The 17118-nt window shown below is 37.7% G+C and overlaps 1 protein-coding gene across 9 annotated transcripts in view; it reads right to left on the bottom strand.

Annotated features, from left to right (window-relative positions):
- ZBTB20 (zinc finger and BTB domain containing 20) overlaps nt 1-17118 on the bottom strand; it is an 804941-nt gene that overhangs the window by 281848 nt on the left and 505975 nt on the right. For 2 of the 9 annotated variants that reach the window (XM_054577268.1, XM_054577272.1), the window contains exon 1: nt 7603-7871. The exons of 5 other annotated variants lie outside the window; for them this stretch is intronic. The gene's annotated coding sequence lies outside the window, so the exon portion shown is untranslated. Of the gene's footprint in view, nt 1-6832; nt 7577-7602; nt 7872-17118 lie in introns of those variants that run through there. 2 more of the 9 variants (XM_054577270.1, XM_054577274.1) reach the window with 1 other exon arrangement.

Genomic DNA, 17118 nt, shown 5'->3' with positions numbered 1-17118 from the left:
ATTCTCCTGCTTGCCCAATCTCATCCTGTTTTCATTCATACTTGCCAGATGCACTTTTGTCCAGGGCCTTTGCAGTTGGTGGTTCCACTGCCAGAAATACTCTGGCCTAGACATACACAAAACTTGCTCCTTCACCTTTCTCAAATGTTCTCCCTTCAATGAGGCATTCCCTCTCCATCCAATTTAAAATTGCAGCTTTACCGCCATTACACACATACACAGTCTCTCAATCTTTCTCTCTTTTTCCTTTTTCACTTTTCTCCATAACACTTATAACTGTCTTATATGCTATATATTTCACATACATGTTTAAGCATTATGAGGCTAGAAACTTCTTTATTTACTGCAGTATCCCAGACCTGGGAAAAGTGTTGGGTACATATGTGCTTGTCAATAAATATCAGTTAATGAATGAACCAGTCTTTAGCTTCTAGAATTATACCTGATGCAGAGTATGGGTTCAAAAATGAGTTTTGAATTAATAAAAAAATAGTGAATTAATGAATTAATGTTAAATCCATGTTTAACGAATGTAATGAAGAGACAGTCTTTATAACCTGATCCTCATAACGATGCTTGTAAATAAGTTGAATGGGCACTGTTATCCTTGTTAGACAAATGAAGTAGATGAGTCCCAGAAAGGTTAGAAGCTTAAATTAAAGCTACATGGGCAGCTTAATGTTTGCTACTGTTTTTAATTCACTATTAAAAGGAAGAAACGATTCTTTGCACTAGGTTTGTGATGTACCTTTAACATTTATTACACTATTTTGATTCCTCTTGACTAAGAAGGTAATTAACAGGCAGTGTAAGGTGGTAATACTTTTTATTACAATTTGTGTCTTTCCTTATTAGGTCCTTTTCATAAAATAGATCCTTTTCTTTCATTTTCAAAAGTGGATTAGGCACTCATACAATTTTACCTCTCACAGTGGATTGTACATGACTACCCAAGAGGACATCGTGCTGTAAATCCTGCCAGAATGAACTGGAAGGTGAGTGTGGCATTTGTAGCTTGAAGATGAACCGGTTGTTTGGTGCCAAGTCTGTGCTAATGGAGATGTCCTCTATGTGTTAACACCCAAAGGAGAACAAATTCAACAACAAAATATTTCGGTTTTTGGCATGTCTATGGAGAGTTAACTTTCCATTGTTCAAGGGTTAATTATCCATTATGTGAATCACTTCTCTTTCTCCCTATGGCTGCTTACCTCTAGGAATTCAGTTTACTAGAGGATAAAGCTGGGAAAATAAAGAGATGAAAATGAAACCAGTACATTTTCTTTATATATATTAGAAGCTCTACCAATAATTCAGTGTAGGAGACAGAATTAGATGTAGTTTGGGGATTGCCAAGTTGATTGACCATTGATAACATTGTAAATTAAAGCATATTTTATACAATATTTTGGTTTCTGTTAAATATTGTTTGTTGCAGTCAGTTTGTAGTACATGAAGTTACTCCCTTGATGAGCTTCACGTCAGCAGTGTACCATTTAGGGTGCTGAAATGGGCCCCTCTCCACTGATGTCCCCAGAGCACTGAAGGTGCCTCAGCATGCTATAGCTGAATGTCTAAAGCAGCACCAAGCTACCCATTTCTCTGCATCTATGAGAAACAATTGCACTTGGCTATTACTTGCCTAAAACAGGGCATTTAATTAGTGCTTGTTAAGACAGTGGAAATGATTTGTCTGCCTGTCCTCTTGCCCCTCTCCTTATCGTACTGTCTGCCCTGCCCCTGTCTTACCTAGTTCATGGGGCATGCAGGGCCAATCTTCATGCCTTTCCACAGAAGACATAGCCTGAGCTTCTTAGATGTTGAGTTTGAGGAAAGAAAGGACCACTGATTGACTGTAAGCAAGTACTGCTAAGCTGGAGACACCTTTGGTCAATATGGTACATTACGAGTGAGTTTAGTATCTTCAGACTGCACGAGCTGACTCAGCTGGATATTTGGCCACCCTCACAAGTCCTGGAATATAAATGGAACTACTGCCAGCTCAAGACCTGATGTCCTATGAGAAATCAGTGGGCATTGTGGAGATTAGAGAAGCTACCCTTGAAAACGATAGGAAATGCTGCCAGCTAGTTGGAAGGTCTAATATATTAGCTTAAGGGGTTCAGAAATAGAAGAACTTAGTGATTTGTTTTCTGGACATATTTCTTCTATTATGATAATAAAAATGTATTCGCCAATCTTCCATTCATATTGAGGCAATTTGACATTATTTGGGAGGGAGACAAATAAAATGCAGCATGTGCCAGTTATAGTTTCATAGATTTTAAAAAAACCCACTTCAAAGCAGTATACTAAGTGACAAATGAAAGCTATAGATTTTTAAAATGCTATCATTGGAGAAGGAGTTCACTTTGAATTTCAGTTATTGTGGAAAGCTTCAGAGAAAAAAGTGTGACTTGACAAAGATATGATTTGGCCAGGTATTTTGAAAGGTATCTGGAAATACAGTTGCTAATGCTGACATGTAAAAATATAGCATCAAAGTATTTAAAATACAACTAAATAGCTGAGAAACTAGAATAAACTGGGTCATTTTTACATAAATTCATTCTCACAAAATAATGAATTCATTAAATATATTTTAAGTATAAAAGTTATATTTTTATACTTAACATTTTATTGTGTACTTAATATATTTATATTTAAATATATTTTTATGTTAAATATTTAATATATATTAAATATATTTATATTTAAATGCATTTAAATATATAGTGTATATATATTTATATATACATATAAAATATATTATATATATTATATATATAATATATATAAAATATATTATATATATTATATATAATATAGTGTATATATATAAATATACTATATACAGTATATATAGTATATTTATGTATTTATATACATAAATATATAAATATATATAAATTATAAAATTTATAAATGGAGATATATATTTAAATATATCTCATTTAAATATGTATCTCAATTTTAAGATAATTAATAGCTATTTAATCACTTTCTACTTAATTTTAAACTATACATATAGCAGTGAATATTTTGAAGTTGTGCATAAGAGAATTTAGATTTATAATCTAAAACACATATTTGATGAAAGATAATGACATCTTATCAGCTAACCAAACCTTAACTTTTGTAGGTACAGTTCAAAAACAGTTGTGTAAAATTTGTTTTAAGTGTGATAAATGTCAACTACACTTCACTTATGGTTAATTTGAAAAATGTTTGATTGAATTCAAAGAAGGTTAACCTATAGTATTTTAACAGTTGAATATATGTATGTGATTATCAGTGTAAATATGCTTTTACTAAATAACAAAGATACACTATCACATGATATTATTAATCAACCACTTCTCAACTTTTTAAAACATGTATCAACTTAAAGGAATCCAATAAATATCAAAAAGCATTTCTATACAAAGAAGAAAGAACAATTTTTACTTGGTCAATCAAAATTCTGTTATTTAGCAATGTCATTTCTGTCTAATTGTGACTGCCTAATTAATGAATATAACATATAGGAAGTGCTTACAGCTTAAGTCCATGCAAGAAAATACACGTTTTAAAACATGCATCTCCATTTCAGAAGATGAACACTAGAAAACTAAATTTTCGATAGTACACTAGAAAGGTTTAAATATAGGCATTAAAAAAAATCAGGTAACATTAGCACAATCATTTAAGAAGAAAGAAATACATTATTATCCTGTCTTTCTATCAGGAGTGTACTGATTAAATTCTGACTTTATACTCCAGCTTAGCCATATAATACTTCCATGGCCATGTGGAACTCCAGATTTTGGCAACGATAAGGAAAATCTCTTTGGCAGGTTATATTTGTTAAATGTCATCTCTTAGATATTTGTGTTTACCTATTCTCTGCTTAACAACGCTGACAAAATTTTTTATACAGACATAGAAGATTTCAATAAAAAAAAGTCCTCACAGTGTTAGAAATCCAGCTTGCCCTCTGTGTAAGTCCTATTAGATATTCCTGCCATAGACTAACAGACATACCTCCTAGGAGTCTGTGCAGCCTGAGTATTAACTGAGGGAGTCACAGCATCCTATGAATGTCTTGGTTAAAATCGGCTAAAAGCTAGTTATACTTTTATACCATATTTAAAATTTAAAAAAATTAAATCCTCACCTGAGGACATGGCTTTATTGATTTTTTTTTTTTTTTTGAGAGAGAAAGGGAGGTAGGGATGGAGAGGGATGAGAGGGATGAAAAAGAGAGAGAGAGAGAGAGAGAGAGAGAGAGAGAGGTCGATGTGAGAGAGAAACACTGATTGATTGCCTTCCATATGCACCATAACTGGGGATCAAACCCGCAACCTAAGTATGTGCTCTGACCGGGAACAGAACCCGCAGACTTTTTGGTGTATGGGACACTGCTCCAACCAATTGAGATACCAGGCCAGGTCATATTTAAAAAAAATTTAGTACCATTTTCCTATTCAACTTTTCTCTTTAGAAAACAAGAAACCTTTAGAACACCAAAACGCCAATACAAAAGAACCTATGCACCCCAATGTTCATAGCAGCACAATTTACAATAGCCAAGTCTTGGAAGCAACCTAAATGCCCATTAGTAAATGATTGGATCAAAAAATTATGGTATATATACACAATGGAGTACTACGCAGCAGAAAGAAAAAAAGAAGTACTAAAATTTGCAACAGCATGGATGGAACTGGAGAGCATCATGCTAAGCGAAATAAGCCAGGGGGCGAAAGACAAATACCATATGATCTCACCTATAAGCGGAACCTAACCAACAATGCAAAGATGCAAGGAAAATATGACCAGCAACACTGAAAGGAAAAGAAATCAACAGAGACAAGAGAGAAGGCGGGGGGGGGGGGGGCAGGGAAAGGGAAGGGAAGGGGAAAGTCAAGGAACATATAGCAAGGACTCATGGACAAAAACCAAAGGGGAAGAGCTGAGGGAGGGAAGGTGGGAGGGGGCAAGGGAAAGAGGTGGGGGGGAGGCAGAGACAAATGTATTTAAAAAGTAAATAAATAAACAAAACAAAAAAGAAAACAAGAGACCTTATGGAAAACCCCCAAGAAACATATTTACACATAGTATGGTCATAATTAACATGGCTTAACTAAAATTGGCAAATTATATACATTAAGCTCATAGCATACGGGTCCTAATAAAACTCTGAGACTGCTTCCTGTCACAGTGACAGCTGAGGAATTTGACGTGTCTCACAAACTATAGGAATGGTGATAGGAAGCTGACTCTTTGCTCTAGAGTCATGGACAGACCCTGATTAGGCTGCAGCACAGGGCAGTCTCTGTCGGATGTTTGGTTATATATGAGCATGCATGAGTTACATGGTTAAGAATCTAAATCGTCCAGAGTAGCAAACAAAATTCCAAAGCTAAGTACCAATGTAATATGTTGGATGACTCCACCGGCTTGGACAAGAATACATACAACAGACACACAATACACATCTGGTTAAATGTAAAATCAACTATTGCTAAAGCATTTTCAAACTTTAGGAGGAATCTACTGGCAATGTGTTAATAGCAAGGAACACTAAAACAATAAAATCGCATCTCTTTCCAAATATTTAAGAGCATCAAGTGCCCCTTAGGCTGGGTTGTGGTTCTTGGAAGTTTTAGCCTATGAGAACCATATTGGGGACATCAAAGGCTCCTCCCTCTCTCCAAAGAGCAATTCACTTCAGATGCTGCCACACAGTCAAATGCTTTTATGGCCACCATGTTTTTTTTGTTTGTTTGCTTGTTTGTTTTTTCCACTCAATATTTTGGAACATGCTGGATTCTTGAAATTGGAAAGAAGACAAGAAAACACAGTAAGACCAAATATTGTTGGAGGAGCAACTACATAGAGAGCTGACGGTAAAGGACAAATACACATTCCAACTGAAATTCCACTTCCAGGGAGGGTGTGAATTACTAATAAGGACATGGAAGGTACACATTGACTCCAAAAGCTGGTCTGTTGACTCCTCTGTTACTTTCATATTAGACAGAATGCAATCACCCCCATTCCATTCTGGGAACAACTTCCCAGAGCACGTTTCATCAGAGTCTCTTATATTGAGGACAATACTATATTTGGGTTTAGTACTATGAGGACAGTCATCTAGTTTTCCTATGGCAGGATGATAAATTTCCCTGAAACCAAATAGGGATTCTCAATGCATTCTTCAGTTCGATACCATGAATGCAGAGGAATAAAAAAGTGGGTGTGACAAATAATATTTTCCAATGGTCAGGTGGGGGGAGGTTCCCTAACATTCATAAGCAATGAGTTTTTAGCAAAGAGATCTTTAGAAGAACAGAATTAACAATATTCTTTTGCTAGGCACCCGCTTTTCTTTCTTGCGTAGCTGGGTACATAAATATTCTGAGCATAGTGTAAAGTATTCAGAATAGAGATGCAAGAAAAGTTGGTTGAGAGAAACTTCAAATGTACGATGAATCTCACTTTCACTTCCCACTCCTACCACCCCGAACACTACCTCCCTCCCCACTCATTCACTCATCTTCCTCCTCCTACCAGCATGTGTGCTAGGCATGTCAAGGCTGACACCCATTGCGAGCAACACGAAACCTACGCCTGCAGGCTCCTCCTGAGCAGACTCAAGGCTCTGCTATTGTCCATAGAGAGTTCTCAGCTGTGCACACTAACATCTTTGCCATCACGTTGGATTGTTTGATAGCTATTTTAAAAAGTGTATTTTTTTTTCTTTTTAAAAACACCCGTTATTTCCTGACTGCCCCAGAGACACCAAGAATAGAATCCTTGACACATCAAATTCTGGAACCTCACCACTCACCAAGACTGTGGTTCCTGATCCAAGGAGTGTCGACTGAGAATCAGCACAGTCTCTTGAGAGTGTCCAGGCCTGGCTGCTAAGCTCCCTGCTCTGATTAGTTTGTCGAGTTCACAGTGTTCCAGAGTGCTGAAGCACAGAAATTAGGGAGGGGAGGTGGAAGGAAAATCACTGGAGCCTCTTACGATCTAACTTCCACTAACTAAGAGGAAATGTCTTATAAATAAACAACAGCAACAGAAACAAAAAAAAAAAAAAAAAAAAAAAACCCATCCCGTCCTGCCAGAGGAATGTACATTATTGTCTCCCGACGGAAAACTTGACACCACACCAGAATGCAGCTATGTCTCCTAAAACTACCTCCCTCAAAACAGAAAGAAAACAGAGAATCAAGAAGAAAAGGAGAACAAAAAAAGGATTTTTTTTTTATCCTCTTGAGTACTGTTGGGAAGTTCTTGTGCGTTCCCCGTAGACAAGCTAAACTAAGCAGTTTCAGCAGTGTCACTGTTCCAGGATTTCTTGCGGAGGCTGCTTATTAGCAAAATTTCATTTCTGCCCAGATCATTGCTGTGCCATCCGGACATTTTCAGAAGGGAAGTTCAGGGAAGGTAGGGGGGAGGGTTTGACTGTGGAGGAGAGGAAGAAGAGAGGACAAAGGAACACTCCTGGTGAACCGGAATGCCCTAGCCACAGCCATGAGAAAGCCAGCCCCACCCTCCACCCAACTACTGCTTGTTGAGGACTTGGTGATGCGGTGTGTTCAATCTACTTACTCTTTCTGCTCGGGAGGCTGAGGTTCCTACATTTCCAGCTCATGCTGGACTGTACCGTAAGCAACAAGTGAAATGAGTTCAGTGATCTCATTCTAGTCCTTCGACTCCTGTCCACATCGCTAAGCGACTGCACAGCTTGGCACAAGCCAGGATGAGTCAGCAGTCTCTGGTCATGAGAGGCCAGGCCTGGAATGGCAGGGGGGGTTTAGGTCAGGAGCAAAATGAAGCAGAGAGGCAGTCTAGATGGCAGGGCTCAGCTCTGCAATACACAGAGATACTGCCGGTTAAAATGAAAGCGCCTCATCAGCTCTGGGGTGAGGATTGTAGGTTTATATAAAAAAGGAGCAGCAAGGGAAAAATGTAAAACAGCTGCCTACCAAATACAGCAAGAACAAATTAGAGTACCACAGTCAGAAAAAGAGGGCACTGGTAGAGCTCTGAAGGAGAAAAGATGCTCATTAAAATTTTGGGAATACCTTTTCTTCCATGTGCTCTTGAACTTGATTTGAGGAATCAAGTGGTTGCCTATATACTATCCTGGTATTTTGGTATTGCTTTCCTAATTTGGTAAGTAGCAAAACAAACAAATAAAAGCAAAGCACTGCAGTTAAGCAGCAAAAAGAAGCCTCATAATGCATAAAATAATATTAAGAGCCTAGTATCTCAAAAAGGTACGTTTGGGTCAATATGTCCTCGTATAGCCTGCAAGAACGCTGGCCACAAATGGTTAGAGAAAAGCATTCCTCAACTTGGGTGGAGGTAGAGAAGAGCTGAAAGAAAAGAAAGGCACAAGTTCAAGATGAAACACTAGAAAAATATGCCATGTCCATATTTTGATTCAATTGGGTGAGCACAGACCTCCATCAGGAAGTGACACATCCCACCACTAGGAGTTTCCAACACCTCTCCTGAGTAGGAAGACAGTAATACAGCAAGAGGAGAGGGAAAACAAAATAGTCAGAGGGAAACACCAGGTTCAACATAGGAAATAAATAACAGACATTTTGTTCTGGAGGAGGCAAATTGACTTATAAGCCAACTGATAAAGTCTTAGTATTTGAAACAAATTTAGAGGAACAGTATTTCGATAAGAAAACAGAAGTGGAGACTTAGAATTAGGAGCAAATAGTAGTGATGGATGGCCCAAAATAAGAAAGCAAGCCATCTCAAGTCAAATGGTTTGCAGCAAGAACAGCACACGATGAGAAAAAGATCAATGTAGTCAGGAAACACTAGTAAAAGATTTCTTTAAAGTTCTTTGAAGAGGAGAAATAAGGATGCACCATAAATTCCTAATTCCCATCCCTTAGAAATGCAAAAATGTGTAAGACATGCAAGAAAATGTCGAGTAAATTTTATTTAGTCTCACTCCAGAGAGTATTAAATCATCTCAATACATCTTTAATAAATGCTTAACCTTGGGCTAATGAACATTCTAGTCTCAGTTTCCTCCTCTTTGAAATGGAACTTTATCACAGTCACTGAATTATTATAAGGACTGAATGAATGTGTGGCCAATGTTTTATCCTTATCACAGCAGTATGTCTCACATGGTAAACACTAGGTAATTTGCTATTATTTTGATTTGACTATCATACCCTCCTAAGTGCACAGTGAAAGAATCATTTCCAGTGTTGTTCTACCTGATTGAGAGAAGCCAATATGAAGACTCTAGTAAAATCAGTTGAGTAACAGTCCTCAGAGAATTCTGCTTTAAAAATCTTATTTCTATAAGGGTATGCAAAAGATACTTGAACACAGAGGATGTTGAAAATCTATTATGTTAAAATCTTGATTTGGGGTATCGATGTTGCCAGAGCAGCTTGGAACTTAACAATGTCCTGTAACTAGAGGCCTAAAAAAGAAGAGGGATGTTTAGAAGCTTCTCCAAAAGCAACAGGATAAAAGTGCTTTTGGCCTTGACCACATGATGAAGGCTTTTCACCAAAGGGGAAAACTTGGTCCAGTTGATCATCCCAGCCTAATTGATTAATTGTGGGTCTGACCATCTGGCTGATGAATGCTGACACCCAACAATGATTACTGTGTAACACAAATCCGGATGTGCTCTCCCCGATGCATCCCACAACAATGGCAACTCTAAACTTTATTCAGGCCTCTTGGCTCAATCTCTTCATGGAACAGTGGTTGTGGCAAGGAATATTTTACTAGACCTGGTCAAGCATTATCTTCTCTTATTTCAGTTACCCGCCCCTCCTTTCCAGCTCCACGCCTACCCTCTCCTGAGCCCTCTTTGTATATAATCACTTTTCATGCAAAGCATTCCATCTGTAGTTTTCATCATATTGTCTGATGCTCTCATTTCCGGTTGCTCTATTCAGAAAAATATTTGACTGGTCTAAAAGACCTGTATTGCTATTTCACAAGGATGCCTATTGAGACATTTTTATTATCTCTCCTTTGCTACTGGTTTACTTCAAATTATTCTGTATTATCAAATAAAGAAAATTATTTTACCTAACTCATGAGCCTGATTGAAAGTTTCATACACATATGGTCTGAGTGCTCCATGAGGTTAACAGAATACAAGGGTTGATAGAAGATAATTCTGACATCTTAAACCTATATCTCGGTTGTTAGTGTCCCATGGAGAGGATTCCCCCCCAAGTACTCTGGAGTACATTTCACTACCAGGGAAAGAAAGTCAAGGTCATGTAAATAACAGGGATCAATAGCAATGCCACCCACAAACCAATCTATGCTGGCAGCTAACCTCTATGTGGGAGAATTTAAGCAAATCGAATCTCACTGCATTTACATAAACCTTGAGAAATAACAATAAAAATATTCTACTGCTTTTTGTGGGAAGGTATTGGGGAGTAAACTGACAAAAAAAAATGTCTTGCACAAGCTTGGCCAATGAGTCACAACAAAGGAGGATCATCTATTTCTCCTGTTCTTTTTCTAGAGTGATTACCATCTCCAAATTCATCATTTTTCTAGCTCCCCATCTACGCTGAGTTCTTCTACATTCCAGGCTGAGTTAGTGTTAATTTTCAGTACAGGATGGCACTAGCATACTGAACTTCAGAGTTCCAGACTGGGAGTTGGGAAATGATTTTGGCCTGATTGTCAGTAAACAACTATGTGTCTAGGGCAAGTCAAGTCCCTTAACTCCCCATGTCTCAGTCTTTTCATTGAAAAATGATAGGGTAGGACTGCATGAACTCCACAGTTTCTGCCAACACTAAGATTCTATGGTTCTATAGCTCATTTCCTTTCTCTCTCTGGCTTCAACTGCTCAACAACTCTGCTTATAGTCACTTCTCTGCTCTCAGTTCCTGATAGAAAAATATCTCCTCATTTGATACCCAGTATTTGGTATCTGTAACTTCTCTTTCTTTTTTTGATGCTAGATATTTTGTGTCATAAATATGAACATATCCAGATAGATGCTTTAAATTTGAAGCCGTTTAAGGAGAATAGCTTTCCCATGTAGAACATTTAGTGCAGCTCGGCATGAAGGAAGCCAGCCATCCAAAAGTGGAGCAAAGGGGCCAATTCACAATTGAGAGGAAGCCTTTCATAATAAGAGTCTCAGACTCTTCAATTTAGATAAAGCTAAAAGCTACCAAATTCCTGCTACTTTCCTAATCAATCCCAGACACCATCACAGACACTTAGGACTACAAATTTGAGGGCCAGCATTGGCAGTGATGCAGTTCTTATTTCACCTCCACCATGTAATGCCAAGTAGGATTTAGGATGGCATAGTAATAAGAGCCAAGAGGACAATCTGTCATTTATTTTCCTCCAAACTTTTCGAAATTTCCCATTTGAGCTCTGTTTCTCAGTTTTAATTTGGTAACTGCCATTTTTCAGCATTTCTCTTTACAGGTTACTAATAATTTCTGATACAGGATCTCATATTTCATTTTGTGCTGCTAGAACTGCTGTTAATATTTCATCTGCCTTCAATTCAGCTCTGAATAAAGGCTGCTGGTTTTCTGATACACTGTTAACACTTTGGTTCTGGGGATTTGATCACCAGTGTCCACGCAGTTTGTCCTTATCTTGTTAGGTAAAAGTAATAGATTGGTGTCTCGGAAATATCTCAGGGTGGGCTATACATTCAGAATTTCTTGTCCTGGATTTTTGATGATAGCAACAAAACAATTATTCTGTGTTTGTTTTCCCAGGTTGCTTGCTATTTGCTTCAGTGGGAATATTCTGGGAGCAAAGTGCAATGGTTAAAAACCAGGGCTCACAGGCAGATCTAGGTTCAAATTCTATTTCTGGAACTTGCTACATGTATCATGTTAGGCCAGTTCCTTAACCTTTTGAGCCTCTGTTTTCCAATTTGTAAAACAGAAATAATAACAGCGTCCACCTCTATTGCTATAAGGATTCAATAAACCAATGTACAGTGCTGAAGACTTTCTGAGTTCTCAATAAACAATGGGTATCATAATTACCCTAGCATTAATAATCTATAAATTTGCATTAAAGTGTTACTATTTTGCAACATCCTTTCAAGACTCACAAATTACTTTTGAGTTAAGACTTTGGTTGTTTGCTTTACTATAGTTTACATTTTTAAACACTCTTGGTGAAATTAAGTAAAATATTTAAAAACTGGCTTTTAAAATCGTATGTATAGTACAAATAGTATATGGCATCATATTATTACTTCACCTTTCCATGTAGCAGCCAATTCTCAAAAGTTTTTGTTCATCTAACAGTTAGGCCTAGATAAGGCACATGGTACCAATGCTAATCCATTCCATAAAGAGATGGCTTATCATATTTACCTTCCCCTACTCCCAAAGAATATAGATTATTTTAATATTCTTTGGTTATATGATCAGTCAGAGTCCATCAGGAGAGAGAAACCACACAGCAATTTGAATAGGAAAAGTTAATATAAAGAATTATTAACTATAATAGGGGATTGGAGTAATGAGGGACTAGCTAGTAAGAAGGAAAGAGAATTGAAAATTACAGACGAATAAGCAAATATAAGAAGAATAACTATTTGTAGGGCTGAAACAGAGTGTTCAGGGAAGAGTCTCTTCCACCCCTGCACTGGGATCCAGACTCTGTTGGACAAGGCACAGCCATTATATGAATGAATGTCAGAGAAATTACTGTGGAGCTGTCAGCAGAACTTGCTGGAAATCTGCACTCTAGGGTGTCAGGAAAGCTGTTCACAGCGAGGTGTTTTATCTGAGGAACGCTACTACCTGACCCAGCCACTGTGTATGTGTGTGTGCACGTACATGTGTGGTAGGTGCTGGGGGAAGCTGCTAGCCACCAGGCACTGGAGAAACTACCTGTGCTTCAGCTGCTGGGCACCAAGGCAGCTGTGTGTGCACAGGAGCCAGGTGCGGGGAAACCATGCACACTGCAGGGGCCTGACTGAGGAGTATAGGGGAACCAGGGAGGAAAAAATCTCTTCCTCCTATCATGTCTCTCTGGACCCTCTGTGGACAAGGCACACTCACACAACTGGGAAAGGAAGAGTGTTTAAAGAACCCAGATATACTTTTGTAGAGTAGGCAAGGAAGGGTAAATCTGGATCAGAGCAGCAGTCCATTGATTACTGGCATAGTTACTTGCTCACATACTTTATGAAGTAACTCACTTTGGAGATTACAGTCTAGTGCTCTCAATTTACTATACTACTGTTCACTTTTGCTAATAAATTGGCTCTCTGCATAACTAAATAAATACTGACAGAATTAAAGAAAGTAAGATTCTATTCAATAAAAGTAGCAATACTAGTATTTGTACAATAATATTTTCTCCAAATACTGCCCACATGTTTAAATTGTTTATAATTGAAAGACTAAGAAAAAAGATGTACAGAAATACTAAATTATTGACCTAAATTTATGCATCAGTGATCTCAGTCCAGTTCCAGCTAAGTGGGTAATCAGGGGAGTCACTGTAAACAACTCATAGCTTCAAGAATGGTAAAAATTGCCTCAATTATCATTGTCCTTTCTCCTTTTCTTTTTATTGACTATAGAACCCATATTTGGTGTCTCATGACTATTAACTATAGGTTCCTATTTTTCAGAAAAATGTACCATCTATTTTGTAGGGAATTTTTCCTGTGATTCCTGTCCAATATTGTTCTACCTTCGATACTGAATAAAGAAGGATCAGTAAATGACCAATCTGGTGCATTCCTCAAGGTATACAGTGATCATTGCTAGAACTGGTTTGACAGATAGGTGAAGAAGTATGTGCCAAAATACCTCCTTAATTTTTGCCTAATTCCTTAATTCCTTTATTAAGAGGGCTGAAATTTTTCCTCTAATTAGAGGCAGAATTTTAAGCACAAATCCTTGACATTAGAAAAGGCTGTGGTGGTGAAGAGCTAAACGCAAAGAAAGCAAACTGGGTGAGAAGATGGTCCTAGCGGGAGGAGGCCACTACCAGGCCAAGACCACAAAGCACCTGTCTCAGTCATTTTCCATGTTTCCCTGTGCCTAGCCACACCGGCATTATCTGTTCTCACTCCTATGGAAGGGACCTACTTGTTTCCTCACAACTGTGTTTTCTGAAAACCAGTGGTATTACCAAGCAAAGCAAGCCTCGTTGGATTGTCTCACACATTGTAGGCATCACTGTCAGCTGCCGGTGGTTTTCTTTAGGACTTTTTGTTTGTTTGTTTGTTTGTTTGTATTGTGTTTGAGGCCTGAAGATAAACCTCACAACCCTACATCTATTTGATCCCCACCTCCCAGCAAACATATGTACACTCCTCTCCCCTGCAATTCCTGGTTTTGAAAGGAGACGATGACAAAGGAGATTTATAAGTCCATGTGTATCAGGCAGGCAAGTCCATTTTATTCCAGTTTGCCCTTCTGTTCAGCTGGCTTTTCTGTGCTGACCCACTACACTTACCCTGTCAGCTGCTCTTACTAGCAACATGCCTTTTTAATCAGCCTTCCCGGGGTCTGCATTTGATTACAGCATTTGTGTTCTATTTTGATTCTTTTGTACTGTGCCCTGTGGTGTTAGCTTGAAGGGTGTTATTTATAAAATGAAATTCTATTGTATTGCCACTTGGATTCAAAGAGGACATATAATATTAATGCAGAATGTATTTAATAATATCTTGAATCTATTAAATCAATTTCTTCATGAGAACACAGAATGGTAGTGAGGCAAGTGGGTTGGTAACCAGGTAATATGATCTAAGAATCACCTGAACTTTCCTCCACAAGAACTCGTAAAAGCTGGCACAAGAATCATTCTTTAATGTCACGGTTTCCAGAAGGAGGAGGCTACCTTTCCTCAGCTAGACCAGTGCAGTATGCACCTGTTTAAACATTCAATTGTGAAGGCCAAACATTTTCCTAGGCCTTGGATGCAAATTTTTTTGACCAAAGAAGCCATGAGATGAAACATGGATATGCCTTTTTTTACTATGTAGGAAGATTTAGATAAAGAAGGAAATACAGTCACCTGTTTCCATGTAGCTGCTTGTGAGATCTGTAAACAAATAAATTGCTCATGTTCCTGCGTATTCTCAAAAGCAGGTGAGGGAAATTCTGGTGATACCGGAACTGAGGCAGAGTGTCCAGGATGGCATGTTTAGAATGATGTTCTCACTCAGCAAAAGTGTGGGTTTCTTTATGGTTGCTGTTTATGGGGGAGTCCCCAATTTTTCTTCACTTCTAATTTTAATGCGAACCAAAGATTGAAACATTATATCACTGTATCACAGCTTGCATATCACATCTGTTGCTTGCACAGGTTTGATTCTTCCCCTGCATCTTTTTGTTTCTCCTGTTGATATATCTGAAATCATCAATAGCTAAGCTGCTGTTTGGAAACGGAGTGATGAAGGATCAAGTGCAGAATGTGGTTTACAATCAGACTCTGTGGAACTTGCTAAAAAGAATCTGTCACACAACAGGGAAACTGGCTATGCAGTCCTGGAGTGAGAATTCCTAGATTTTCACCTGTGCTCACTCACTGGCTCATTATATAACTCTAGGACACATTGGGTCCAGTTACCTAATCATTAAAATGGAGATAACTATATTTATCTGTTCTACATGAATTGAGCTTCTTCAGGGATGAATGAGATTATGGTTCTGAATGTTCTAAATTTTTGGCATTGAAAGTGGGAGAGATACAAAGGCATGTTATTACAATGGTAGTTCTGACCCTTTTTGGTTCTCCCAAAGTCTATTATTGAAGTCTACTATTAAGCCACATTGTAACCAAGGGTGTCCAACCTGTGGCTGGTGGGCGCCATCTGGCCCAGGATGGCTATGAATGAGGTCCAACACAAAATCATAAATCTACTTAAAGCATTATGAGACTTTTTTGTGTGTGATTACGTGTCACAATGTATTTAATCCAGATATGAGAAACATTAATAAAAGAATTATTTTCTGTCCATTTGGGAATAAATCATATGCCCTCATTCCTAAATGACATCCCAAACAGAAGAAGCTAAAATGTGTTGATAAATACACACTTCAATCTTGAATGCATCAAATAATAGGCTATTTGCATGGAAAGATCACATTATTTATTTCTGTATTCATCCAGGTCCTACCATATTGGTTTGCCTTATATAAGTATTCTATTAATATTTGTTGAATTGAATTGAAAAATGAAAGCGTACAACTTTAGAGCTGAAATTAGCTAGCAATCATGTAAGTATAGTTACCTCACTTTGCAGATAACTGATGCCCAGATAAATTGAGTTACTAATCCAAATGCAATATTAATAATGCTATATGTTTTTAGAGGAGTTCTTAAAGATCTGCCAACTGAAAACATATTATTCAATCGATTAAAACAAAATTGATGTTCTTTTGTCAGAATGAGAAGCTCTCTTCAGTTCAAATAATCTGAAGTATTCTAATATAACCAGGGAGACTGAAGCTTAAAGTTATAAAGGAAACCTCATTAAATGGCCACAGACCATAAGTGTGATAGAAGTGACAAATTACTAAGGTTGTGCATTTTAATGCTCTGTCTATCCCCCAACCCTTTGGCTTATTTTTCAGGTAAAATTAAGGTCATAAAAACAAAAGTAATGTCAGATCCTTAAAATTATGAGATTCATGGAGGTACAATTCAAAAATAAAATTACTTTCATTTATTATTTCAGTCTACTGTTAAGCCATATTGCAACTTAAGGTGTCCAACCTGTGGCCCACGGGCCACATCTGGCCCAGGATGGCTATGAATGCAGCCCAATACAAAATCATAAGTTTACTTAAAACATTATGAGATTTTTTTTTTTTTGCAATTACGTGTCACAATGTATTTAATGTGTGGCCCAAGACAACTCTTCTTTTTCCAGTGTGGCCCAGAAACACCAAAAGGCTGGACACCTCTATGTGTAAACCAAGTTAAAGTTCCATGGTTCAGTAAACAAAATAGGACAAGACACTGCATCCTTTGTTAAATAAAAAATAAGTGGGCCTATAGTGAGTAAGGCGTTTTCCCCTTAGTGGAAGTTACTTGTGTGGTATTTGCAGAAAAAAGCTTGTCTGATTCCTGGCTAAGTTGTCTGGT

The sequence above is a fragment of the Pteronotus mesoamericanus genome, unplaced genomic scaffold (assembly GCF_021234165.1).
Source record: "Pteronotus mesoamericanus isolate MK-2021 breed Mesoamerican mustached bat unplaced genomic scaffold, CSHL_Meso_final contig_42, whole genome shotgun sequence".
NCBI lineage: Eukaryota > Metazoa > Chordata > Mammalia > Chiroptera > Mormoopidae > Pteronotus > Pteronotus mesoamericanus.
This window is presented reverse-complemented; position numbering and strand designations above follow the sequence as displayed.